We start from the raw sequence: 12,732 nt of genomic DNA on the forward strand, positions 1-12,732 counted from the left end.
AGAAATATCCTTCATACTCAAAGAACTGAGGGAAGCTGGCTACATACAATAATGACTTGTTTTACCTGCATTTGTATAATGTTGATAAATAAAATAAATAATATAAAATACAACAAAATTAATGTTTTATTTCTTGTATTCCTATTTCTAGCTAAGCCTGAGTTCTCGCTACTGTGTGTCAATTCCTTGTCTACTGTGTGTACTGTGTGTTCATTCCGTTTCCTGTGTGTACGGTGTGTTCTATGTGTTCTTTTATTTTAATGAATGTGTGACGTTTCGTTAAACGCGCGTAGTCAAATCTGTAGTAGCTCTGGATATTTACTAGTCCAAAAACCTCTTTGGCTTGATAAATGAATTTTCAGGGATTCTTGGTCCTCTTGTAAGCATAAGATATGTTACATTGGTCTAATTGACTATAATTGATTTTATGATACATTGGGTCTCTGTCTAGTATAAACCGATTGGAGCTAAGAATTTCACGCCGATGCAGGACTAAATTTTTATAGGATTGCTAACTTTTCAGGTGTTCCTGTGGTAGAATATAAATTATGTAATAAAATGTATTTTGTAAAGACTTGTGGTGTTTTATTTCTCGAACCTGTCACTTTTGCGGTATTTTTTAATAAATGTTTTTTTAGCTTTTCCCAGGGATCGATCCAAGGAAGGAATCGATCTATTTAATCAGTATATTAATGAGAGATTTTTTGATGAATTTTGAAATTTTTCCCTGAATTTCTAGGTTAATTATTATGAATTTTCAAGATAGCGTACATAATTGCTTATAGGAGGTTGGTTGGCTAGGAAACTAAGCCTATTTTAGGATTTTGAACCATATTTATTGAAATTGTTATTTTTTACATAAAATGAATTAATTTTACATTGTCCAGGTATAAAACCAAGGACAGGAACTGATCGAATCAATCTTTTATTGATTGAAAAAATGTTTGGTTAATTTTGGAATTTTCTCCGAATTTCTAGCTAATTAATTACGAATTTCCAACATGGCGTCCAAATGATAAGATGGCGGGTGCCACAGTAATAATAAATTATTGCTGCACTCTAGCGGGTAAAAATTAGTCTAACATGATGTCAGTGCACTCTAGCAGACGATAGCAAGATGTTGGTCTCCAACAGACGAAAACAATATGGCGGACTTGAAGTCATACCATCTGACGATATTATATACCTTGGTATTAGTGGTGGGGTTCAGTCTGCCGGCGGCTTCCGTGGAGGAAGGATCGGTTGTCATTTTTATTTTTGACCTCACCGGGTTCGAACTGAGGACTCCATGATGTAAGTGTGTTTTTTAATAATTTGTTATTAATATATAATTTATTTTTTATAAAATTTAAATATGTTTTCATTAAAATCGGATAATAGATAAATATTTTCAATATGGAGGCCGTTACGGAAATTGCAACGGTGTCGTCATAATTCAAAATGGAGGAGTTTTCGAAAAAAATTGCGGCGATGACGTCATCCAAGATGGCGGATCCAAGTTTGCCGCCGGGGTCAAGGTCAAAGGTAAAGGTCATCCAAGGTGGCCGCCGCGACGTGACGTCAGAGCAATCGGTCACATTGATACCACCACACACTACGCGCCGGTGCCAGTGCCAGGACATTCATTTATACACTACTATATCTATCTAATTATTTATGTCAACTGTTTTTTTTTTGCTGTCATGTAGTCTCTCACGTGATTTTTTTACACAGTTGTAGTTGCTCTCTTTTATGTATGTTATAATATTAAGGCCTTGCATTACGCTGTCCGAGGGCATTATTGTAGTTTGTATTGCAATTATCATGACTGTGACTTTTAAACACTGTTCATGCTTTATAACTCAAGCATATCATCGTATTGAAACACAAATTTGGGCTGTCATAATTATTTAGTGGTCTTGATTTTTTCATTAAAGTTCGTTAAGTAATGTAAGTCTGGGTCTGAAAGAAATAAACAAATAAAATGTCTCTTTTAAGTAAAATTGTTAATAAAGGTGCAATTTTCTGTATAATCTCAGGAAAAAAAACGTAAGCATAGTGTACTGGGGATGCAGAAAATTAATCAGACTAACAACTGATGTAAATATAATAACATTGTCATTAAAGAAGGACGCACACAAACCAGTCAGAAAAATTGAAAACTATAACATTCTTCTGAAATTATTAAAAAAATCCATGGAGAACTAAAATCAGGAAGGTTTGCCAGATTTCGAGTCAACCGTTTTATCGTGGCACCACTTCAAGTGTGGTAATGTAGAATTAGATCATCAACGTGATGAACTAAAGTTAAAATAAATTTTCAAATTTAACATATGCTTGCAGGACTTAGGGCCGGTTTCACAAAGTCTGTTTAAAGTTTCGGTTATCTAATCGAACGATTAATTTAAACAGGACATTAAAGTACTGATTATCATTTGACTGTTTCCCAACGTATTTTTAACGAGTGTTTAACTAAACAATGGTTAAGGGAAATATGGCAACCAGGCGATGACGTATCGGATCGCGATTGGCTGTCGTGCTACCTTCGTTTGTTACTTTTGGCCAGTGTTTAAGGTTCGGTTAGAGAAAATTGTAAACAAACATCAATATGGACGAAAATAAGCGGCCACGATCCGGAAATTTTCTTGCTTCGGAAACGGAATTACTTATATCTTTAGTGGAAAAGTATGCCAGTATCGTAGAATGCAAGAAAACCGATGCGGTTACATGGCGACAAAAAGAAGATGCATGGCAAAGGATTACATCAGAGTTTAATTCCTTGTCCGGCATTCTTCCAAGGAATGAAATAAATTTTAAAGCAAAATACGATAACATGAAACGTGCGGTACGAAAAAAGTGCAGCGAAGAAAGGATGCAGGTTTTCAAGACGGGAGGCGGGTTACCCCCAAAAATGTTAGTTAATACATCAGATGAACGAGTGAAGTCTCTTTTTATTTTCCATCACTATACCTTTGCATTCATGCTGTCGTTGCCATTGTTTCTTGTTTACTAGTATCAAATATATTTTTATTTGCAATTTGATAATGTTGTCACATGACAGGCACGTCATAGGCTATTGAAACGTAAATAAAAAAAATTATGTGAGTCCCTACTGTTTAACCAAACTCAGGCGTCAACCCTTGCCAGGGATGTTTTTTAGCAGTATGGAGGCGCGGAGCGCCGACTTGATACGTGCGTTAGCAAGTTACTTGATGTAAAAAGGAATTTTTATGTTGGATACGATATTTCTGCATGAATGCAAAGGTATAGTGATGGAAAATAAAAACGGCAATTTCTCATAAACTATTCGGAATTTATTATCTCCTGTTTTTTTTATTGAATTCAGGACGGTTTAGAGAATGGAATTAAGTTATTTTAGGATTTTTAAGTATATTCTTTAAGGAATACCCCTAAACTACATATTTACCGATAGCTGCCCTTGGACATTTATGTATCTAACAAATATAAAATTAGGCCTACACACTATGTAAGTCTTCATACCTGTAGAAATAATTTTGATGTGGGTACAGTCAATAGCTCCGATTACTTTTGGAAACCGTGCCACATTGTAAAATTCTTCATGTAACAGCCGATATTGTTCATCTGTCTCAGGAAATGCAATATATTCTCTGCGGAGCATTGCTATCACAAGAGTAACCTTTTTTACAATACGACATACAGTGCTCTTGTGTAAACCGAAGTAATCACCAACGGAAATAAAAAATCCATCAGATGCATAAAACCTTAAGGTTACTAGAAGTTGGTCAATAGGAGAGACAGAAAAATTCCTGAAAACAAAAATACTTGTTTATACTCACATGTTTACATAGCCAAATTAATTTCAAATGGAAGCTCACACAAAAAGTACTTTTTTTTTGTTTGTGTTAGATTAACAAGAAAAAAGCCATCACTAACCTGTCTGTGGGCACTTCCAACTGTCTTTCTATTTTTTGTAACAGTGCTAGGACCGTATTTTTGCTAAGCCGAAACCTCATTGCAAATTCACTGTCATTCATTTGAAAGTGATTTGGCCTTACTCGAAATATTCGTGGTCTATTTAAATAATCAACAATTTCTTCATCATCATCTTCAAACAAAATGTTCAATTCATTCGCCATCATCACTGCGGCACTTCAACCAATTATCTCTGTTTTGCACACTATGTGGTTTCAAACAGCTTCAAAAATATACATAACCTCAAAACTATCAGCAGTAGCCAACTAATCAGAACCTCTTCTTGAGTTTAACTTAACCATTGGTTACCATCAGTTAATCGGCCGATTACTGTTAACCCTATATTGAGAAACAGGTAATTCTGCTAACCAGCACTTAAATTTTAATCAGAAGATAACCGGACGATAACCAGACTTTGTGAAACCGGCCCTAAGTGTTAAAATATAACAAGCATTTATCCGTAATCGAGAAAATGTATGAAATGTGCGTATAAAGAATTAGTTAATAACCAGCATAGAATCTCGTGCTAACTTCAGGATATTACCTACTGATTTTGTACCTTTGTAAGGAAAGTACATATGTGAATAGTTCAAAAATTTTTACTAAAAAAAATATATAATACATGACATCTTATTTCATATAGCATTTCATTCATAACAAAATTTTGAAGAATAAAATTTCGAAATTCCAAAGCCTTTCTAGCTTTTTGTTTGGATGAAGTGTGCTGATTTTAAAACTCTCTTTTCTGCATGAAGGGAAAACCCTAATAAAAATCAAATCTACCTCATTTTCATTTTACGAGAAAACCTTTTTTAAATAAAAATAACCAGGAATTTTTTTTTGAATTCTTTATTAAGTTTATGCAATTTTGTATATTTACACTTTCGGATGATTTGGTTATATGCACAACATTGCAAAATTCAAACTACCCCTTGTTTCCACTTGTTAAAACAAACTGCATTATATTATTTTGTTTAACAATCGCACCTTTATTTCAAATGTATAATATTTGTTTGAAAATAATGGGCTTACGTGTTTAAAGTTAGGAATTATGTTAAGTATAAATGAAATAATACTCAAAAATTTTCACCGGTCTCTTCTTTTCCCACAAGTCTGCATATAAAAAATTTGAGAAATAAATAATTTTATTAGTGGAAAAACAGGCGCGAAAAGGATAGACCAGTTAATGAAATACCGTTTATTTATCAACTACTTTATACACTAGTAATTAAATTACAACACTTAAAATAGTAGTTCACAAATAATCGTCAATTCATTTAGTCCACAGTTTACTCTCCCCAATGGAGCTGAACTACCTACCGCTCGTCTCTCACTAATCACTCGTCGTCACTCACAAGAGACCCGGGCGTGTCTGTCCCCGATGCACCGGTCTCCGTACACTCAGGGGTCACTCGCCATCATCACTTCACTGCCTCTGATGTCGGCGTCACGATTTTTGACGTGACAACGTCAAACAAATGAACGCCGGCTGCACGCACGAAAAAGTGTCCCGTTACGCACATTGTTCCGTTAAGCTGTGTCCCGTTATGCTCATTGTACGCTTGCGCCGCATCCATCTCTCTTCCACTCGTTTGTATATAAAGTGAAGTGAAAAGTTAATGTGCTTTTCATTGCTTATTACAACAAACAATTTCGGCAATAAAGGTTAATTATTCTTCCTTTTTAAAAATCGTATTACTAGTATAGTTTCAAGTACGTATTTATTCTTTTATTATTAAAATAAAAATGATTCAATTTTATTCATAAAGTATGCAATCGTTTCATCAATGTTTTGTTATGACGTTGTCACGTTAAACTATCGTCCGTAAACCAACTTTACAGACAACCAATTTTTTTTTAAGCCTTCGGCCCCCTTCTGGAATTGACCCACGAAGTGTCGTGCCATCAGGGTCAGCTTGACACCCGAAGCTCCCAGCCCAGAAAAATGGCGTCCTAGTTACGTTACTTCAGGCAGCTGGGGCTCCAGGATCGTGCCGAACCCTCCAGAGACTCACGGGGTTCTCCGGGTCGAATGATGAAGCGCTAAAGAAGGGGGAAGCGGGTGGAGGGGGTAGCGCCGTTGCTAATGCGGTCAGGCGTGTAGCGCTAATGAACCGCGCCCTCTCCGCGGGCTGACTGGCCTGGCCTCTGGACCGCCTCGAGGCCTCGTCTATAGTATACTCGTAACAATATTCCCCAACATGGCGATATCTGATAACCAAATAAAATGTTATACCCTTTCCTTTCTTGCAACCTCGGGTGTTAAATCTAAAATATTAATTAAAAACCTTACATTCAATTTACATTAAAAAATTTCTGACCAAATGTACCGTTAATTTATTTAGTTTACTTAACAACAATTCACATTCCTCTTACATTTTAAAAGTAATAATTTCAAAACCCGATGTCTTAAATTAACTTTGATTATTCAGTAGATGAATTTTTTCAATAAAATCGTATTTACGCTCTTTCTACTTACAAATAGGTGAAAATTAATAAATTGGTTAGAAAAAGAGTTTGAAGATTTCTATGTTTATAAATCAACCTGAATTCTTTTTTTGTTAATAAATAACACCCATTTTGTAGAGAACAACAAAATTTATAAAAATAGCTATGCAATTCATTATATAAGTTATTTAAGTTCAGTTACTTAACTCATCCTGAAATGCTTTGGAGATAATATCAATTACTCCTCTTTCAACCCTTTACAGTCTTTTTTCAGATACTGATTAAACTCGTTACTAAATTCACTATGAAATTTATACTCGCTCAGTTTCGAACTCTCCGCTTGTTTTGCTTGTATATATGAGTTAATATTTTAAAATTTATACTATTTTTGGGTATAATTTCTAAAAATGGAAAAACATGGGCATTAATGGTGATCAGTTTCTTATCTCCCGTTTGATTCGCTTCAAAAATATATATTTTTTTTAATTTACACCTTTTTCACAGCTTCATAATCGAATTGTTATAAAATTGTAAAAAAAACTACTTAACCACATGTGTAAATTTTTGTGCTCAGTTACTTATATCCATCTTATTTGCTTAAGAGATTTAATTTTTTGATGTGTTATATTTTAGCTCTCAGTGTATGGCATTTGGTAGGAGTAGGGGAAAGGCATCTAAGAGTGCGCATCCCCTAAGAGTACGCAGTGCCATTTTCTTACAGTTGGCAACATTGAAAAAAAAGTGTCTAGCCTCAGTTGGTTCGTTACTGTGTGGCAAACGAGTGGCACGAAACTTGCAGCTACGCAAGAATATTTGTAGATTGGAAAGGTGAAAGTTCTTTTTTGTTGTTTTCTTGTAATATTCTAATCACGTAACTTAAGCTCTAGCAAGTAGGTAAACAGAGATGCATTAATTATCCGTATACTACGTAAGAGCCATGGTTCTTAGCATTCGTGTCGATGAAGTCAGTTTAGCTTTTGCGGTATGTGCTGCTATCTATCGAGTATTTCACATATATCGTGCTCATCCCCTAAGAGTACGCACAAAGTTTGTCCACAAGAGTGCGTACGCACTTTGGATGCACAACCACCCCGGCCGTGCAATGTCCAATTTTGACATTTTGTTTTTTGTTCCGCAATTTATATGAGAAGGTTGCCACCATGGAGGAAGCCAAGAATTCATTTCGCGCAACAGGAATTTATCCTTATAAATCTGATGTGTTCAGCGAAGAGGATTTTATCCAATTTCATGTGACTGACAGGCTATATCTAGAGTAACCAATGAACATTGGCAACGAGGTGGTTCCTGGTGCTCCAAATACTTCTGTACAAACTGTGAAAAATCCCATGAGAGCTTCTAGCTTTGACATATCCCCAACAACTAACAAAAATTGTCCTCAAGTTGAAATGGAATGTTCAGTGTCTAATGAAACAATGCAGGACCAAATACCATCGACTAGTGATTTGATTCATTTATTTGGATTTGAGTTTTCTGACCCTGATGAGAATGATACGCCAAGTGATAGTATTGTTGAGCTGTCGACTAGTGAAATTAATCTTGGTTGTCAAATGCTAGCTTGTGTATCAATTGAGAAAAATTTTGAGAAAATTAACTCTTCCACCTGCATTGTAAATAATAGCCCTATGATTGTAGATCAGAGTGAAGGAAAATGAATCTCTCCAGCCAGCATCACACCTGTCAAGAGACAAAGTAAAGCCAGGAGATCGGAAGTAATGACAAGCTCGCCATTCAAAATGCTCTTTTGCTTGATAGTTAAAAGAAAGGTTACAAGATTTACAAAAGTTAAAAAAGAGGGGAAAATCATCAGGTCCACTAAAAACGCGAAAACTTCAAAGACAGAGGAAAGTTATGTATTCTATCCAGGATGTGATGAGAGATATACTGAACAAATCTCAGAAGAATGGATACAGTGTATTAAATGTCTACAGTGGTGGCATGAGCAATGTTCGTCATTTGAAGGATCTGTAACATTTACTTGTGATCGTGTTAAGTGCGCACTCTTGGGGTAAACAATGCGCAATCTTAGGAGCTAGCTCACCTAAGAGTGCGCATTTGCATGTATTTGTTTTTGTGTGTTTTTATAAAAATTTGAATATTTCTACATGATTGAGCATATGAAAATGGAGGCATAATAGACTAATAAAACCAAATTTTATTAAAACATTTATTTTATATTTAAATTGTAGTCATATATGGCTATTGTTTGTTACCTGCGTACTCTTAGGCGCCTTTCCCTTAATTTCGTGAATGGAACGGAAGTCCAATGAAGGGAAATTGCTATCCACGGGGCTGCCATCCTTGAAAATCTTATAAATATCAAAAAGATGGCGGACCAGCGTGATTCATCCGTATTTACCTATTGCTTTCGTGAACATCGCAATATTTACATCGTGCATAGGCATTAAAAATTAAACTTTATAATATTGCAACTAAACTTTAATACTTTGAATCATAATTTATAGCCATAAAAAGAAAAAATCTTTAAAAAAGTTAAACCCTGACATTACAACCCTTGAGATAAAGAGAGAGCGCAGTGTTCATCATACTGTAGATACACTACAAATTGTTAGCATATATATCCGACGCCATGAAAAATAAAAGGTTTCGTGATGAAATTTTTACTGTTAAATGTTGAATCAGCTCAATAAATTTAAGTTTTGTTTGTAGGAAGTATTTTTTATGTATTCATTTCAGTCTCTCCCTTTTTTTTTTTTTTGTCGTATACCAAATAAGTTATTATACTTAATTTCAATCTTTATTTTAAAATTTATACTGTACAAAATGTTTGAATATGTAACATCTGTATAAGTCAGGGACATGCCACTATTCTGATTTCCCTTCTGGGCGGAGGTTGGGGGTGTATATAGAACAAATTGTGATATCTCGGAATAATATGTTTCTAGTGAGATTAAGTTTACTTACCGGTGAATCCTCTTCCACCACTCTGTTGGCCCAGTCCTGTTGAAAGTTCACTTGTATAATTAATTATGTGTAACATCTTAGCTCACGGTATACGCCATTTCTTGGGAGTAATTTCGTGTAAGTGACAGAAGTAAGGAAAGAAAATGTGAAACATTCGCTATGCTGCCATCTGTAGCGGATGGCGCGAACCATAGTTACAAATACACAGGGAAACTTTATAGTTTAAACATTTTAAAAAGGTTTTAACAAGATGGGCAGTATTTTAATAAAATTCCTTGTTGAGAATTAGGTCCAAATCCTGGGTGTAGTATTTTTCAAGTTATTTTCTCTTTCATCCGTTCCGTTTCAATATACCTATAGTTTTAAAATTTAGATCTGCAAATCGAATGATTCGATAGTCGACGTAGCTGCTCCAGCAGCGAATTCTGGTGATGGTTGTAGAAACTACATGTGATTCGCCTCCAGAAAGGTAGTTGAAAACACAATTTGCGTGTATGTATCACGCTTAGTTTTATTTTTAAGAATGCTTCTACGTTTAATTTCGTGTCAGAGTTTCGTATTATGAGTATATTTGCAAAACCAAAACACATGAATTTGCTCGTTACCGAAATTAGATATTACACTCATGAGTGTTTTGTTTCTTATTTATTTTTATTTCTATTTACCAATACTCTACATTCATTCACAATACACTATCTTACATCATACACTGTCTACCATGGGTGCCAACCACTGCACCGATAACACCTACCCATTTTGCATCATCTGAAGTTCCACGGTACTTGTTACCCTTCGTACATCTGTTTCAACTTGACCCTCCTGCCACTTCTGGTCACATATTGGTCTTTGCTTCCCACACAACTGCTCTCTCTCTCCTTGCAGTAATCCAGATGGTGCGTTTCCCACTGCCTGCCAAGTCTCTGTCATCTCTTCCTGGATTATCACTTATTGTTCCCTCGCTGTCCTTGCAATGAAATCCCCGAAAATCACCCCGCGTCTGTATCCGTACTTCCTCTTCTGCCCTCCACTGTAAGTCTTGACTGAACTCCCTCATCTATTCCTTAGTTCGGCTCCCATTATATCTGGCCAGTTCCTCTGCACCGTGAAGGGCACAAGTGACAGGAGTTTCATCGGACCACTCAGCCTCCCCTGTCTTTCCTCACGAAGTATGACCTGGGTTCATGGCATTTTGAGACGATTTCAGCTGGTTCCCAGATACTGTCACTATATATTTTGGTGACTACCCTCTCACTTTCTTGAAATTTGACTTCTGTCTTCTGCGCTGACCTGTCATAGTACTATTTGAACCTAGCCTGCCTGTCTTGCAAGGCTTCATAGATGTCCTCCTGGACGACAGGTTGCAACATGACTGCAGTGACGGGCATGGTGGTTCTAACACATCTACTGAATATGATTTGTGCAGGTGATGCCTGTAACTCCGTGTAGAGGTATTATTGTACTCGCGCAAGAGGTCCTTGTGGTTAGTACCATTTGATGTGTTCTTGTATAGGATCTGTTTAGCAATTCCCACAGATTTTTCCGCCATCCCATTGCTTCGATGGTAGTGTTGACTACATGTAGTCAGAGTGATGCCATACATTTTTAGTACTGCTGGCATTCATACGATGTGAAGGGTACATTATCCATGATTAGTACTTTGCCATGAACATTAAAGACATCTTGCATTGTGTTTATGACACTTGCAGAGGATTTCGTAGGCAATGGTCAAACACCAAGCTAGTGAGAATAATAATCAATAAGTACAAGGAAGGCAGTTCCAGCAATTTCAATGATATCTGCACCAACTTAGAAATAAGGCAGTTTGGGTACTTCATGTGGTATGAGAAATTCCCTGCGCTTAGCCCTCTTGAATTTTTCACATGTCCCATACCTTGATACATATTCCTCTATATTGGTCGCCATTCGGGGCCAATAAAATAACTGCCGTGCTCTATACTTAGTTTTTTCAACTGCTGTATGACCTTCATGCACCAATTGCAGCACATATTGTCGCAATGCACAGGTACTACATATTTGTTTCCAATGAATATTATTCCATTTTCTATGTGTAGTTGATCTTGAGCATTGTAGTATTCACCATAATCCCTTGGCATCTTACTGGGATGCAGCCAGCCCTCCTGGTTTATTTAGGATGCCGTCGCCCGGGTTCTCGTGTTCGAGACTCGGCGGGGTTCCTAGTGGGAAGGCTGTTTTCTTGCAGAGAAACGTGTCCGGGAGGGCGCCAGGCTAACTCGGTGGTTAGCCACGAGGTGGGTCGTGAGGTACGAAGGCCCCTGCATGGCCCACTAGGAACGGCGGCAGTGGTGATGTTAGGGGTCCCTAATGCCTGCTGTACCATTGGCCCTACACAGCATAGGACACTGATCCCTAACTGGGTTGGGGTGGTTCACAAATAATGTACACGGTTTTGCACTGTCGTTTACACGTCGCGCACGGAGTGTGCGGAGTGGACGTTTAATTAACGTTGGCAATTACACTTGCAATTACAGTCACACGATTTCCCTACATTAAGTACACTATCATTATACACTGGGCCCTCTGATGCGCCGTCACTAAAATGATGTCCTCATGCCAGTCGAGGTTGAGGGGGAGTGTTATGTTTACACAGCTGGGATAGGCCCTACACTGGAAAAAGGACCAGGCTCACACGGGGAGTAATTAAAAAAGGTTTCGAAGTTTGACTATAGTTACCAGAAGGAAGTTCAGTGAAGACAAATGATGATGGCTCCCCGTGGGACGTGCGTTCGTCCCGGTCCGCGAGTCGCGCTGTACTGGCGTCTGGCCCTGGCGCGAGGGGAGGGGTGAGCATCCTGTCGCGCCAGAGTTTCTAAAGTTCCGTTATTCGTAAAAAATTATATTAATAACAAAATGTAAGTGGCTCTAAATTCAAACAATAAAACTTAATAATTAACTCTATATATATATATATATATATATATATATATATATATATGTTTTAGAAATGACATGTAACAAGTTTGTACGAAATAAGTTTGAATAATCAGTCACACTGGAGACTGTTCGTCGCTTGATGACTGCTCCAGTGACGCATGATAAATGGGGCGGTTTTAATTAAGTCACATATTACACTATTGAAATCAGGCTGAAGGCCGCAAGGGGAGCACTCACAGCTGTTTTACTGAAAAACCACACGTTAGTGACCCGGGCACTCCTACGTCGCACTTGTGTTGCACGGTATTGTTAATTTAAAGTGGTGTATTCTTTAATGTGTATTGAATTTACCATGTGCGTGACTCGGTTTGTCTTGCCGATTAAGTCAAGGGCGTTGATAATACCTATGTTCCGCGGCGCTCGTCTGACTCGGGTGGGCCATGGCTAGGGGCACGTTCCATTAGCGTGGTCGGATACTGGCGGTTGCAGGTCGGG

Source organism: Bacillus rossius (genome assembly GCF_032445375.1).
Source record: "Bacillus rossius redtenbacheri isolate Brsri chromosome 9 unlocalized genomic scaffold, Brsri_v3 Brsri_v3_scf9_1, whole genome shotgun sequence".
In the NCBI taxonomy this organism is placed as follows: domain Eukaryota; kingdom Metazoa; phylum Arthropoda; class Insecta; order Phasmatodea; family Bacillidae; genus Bacillus; species Bacillus rossius.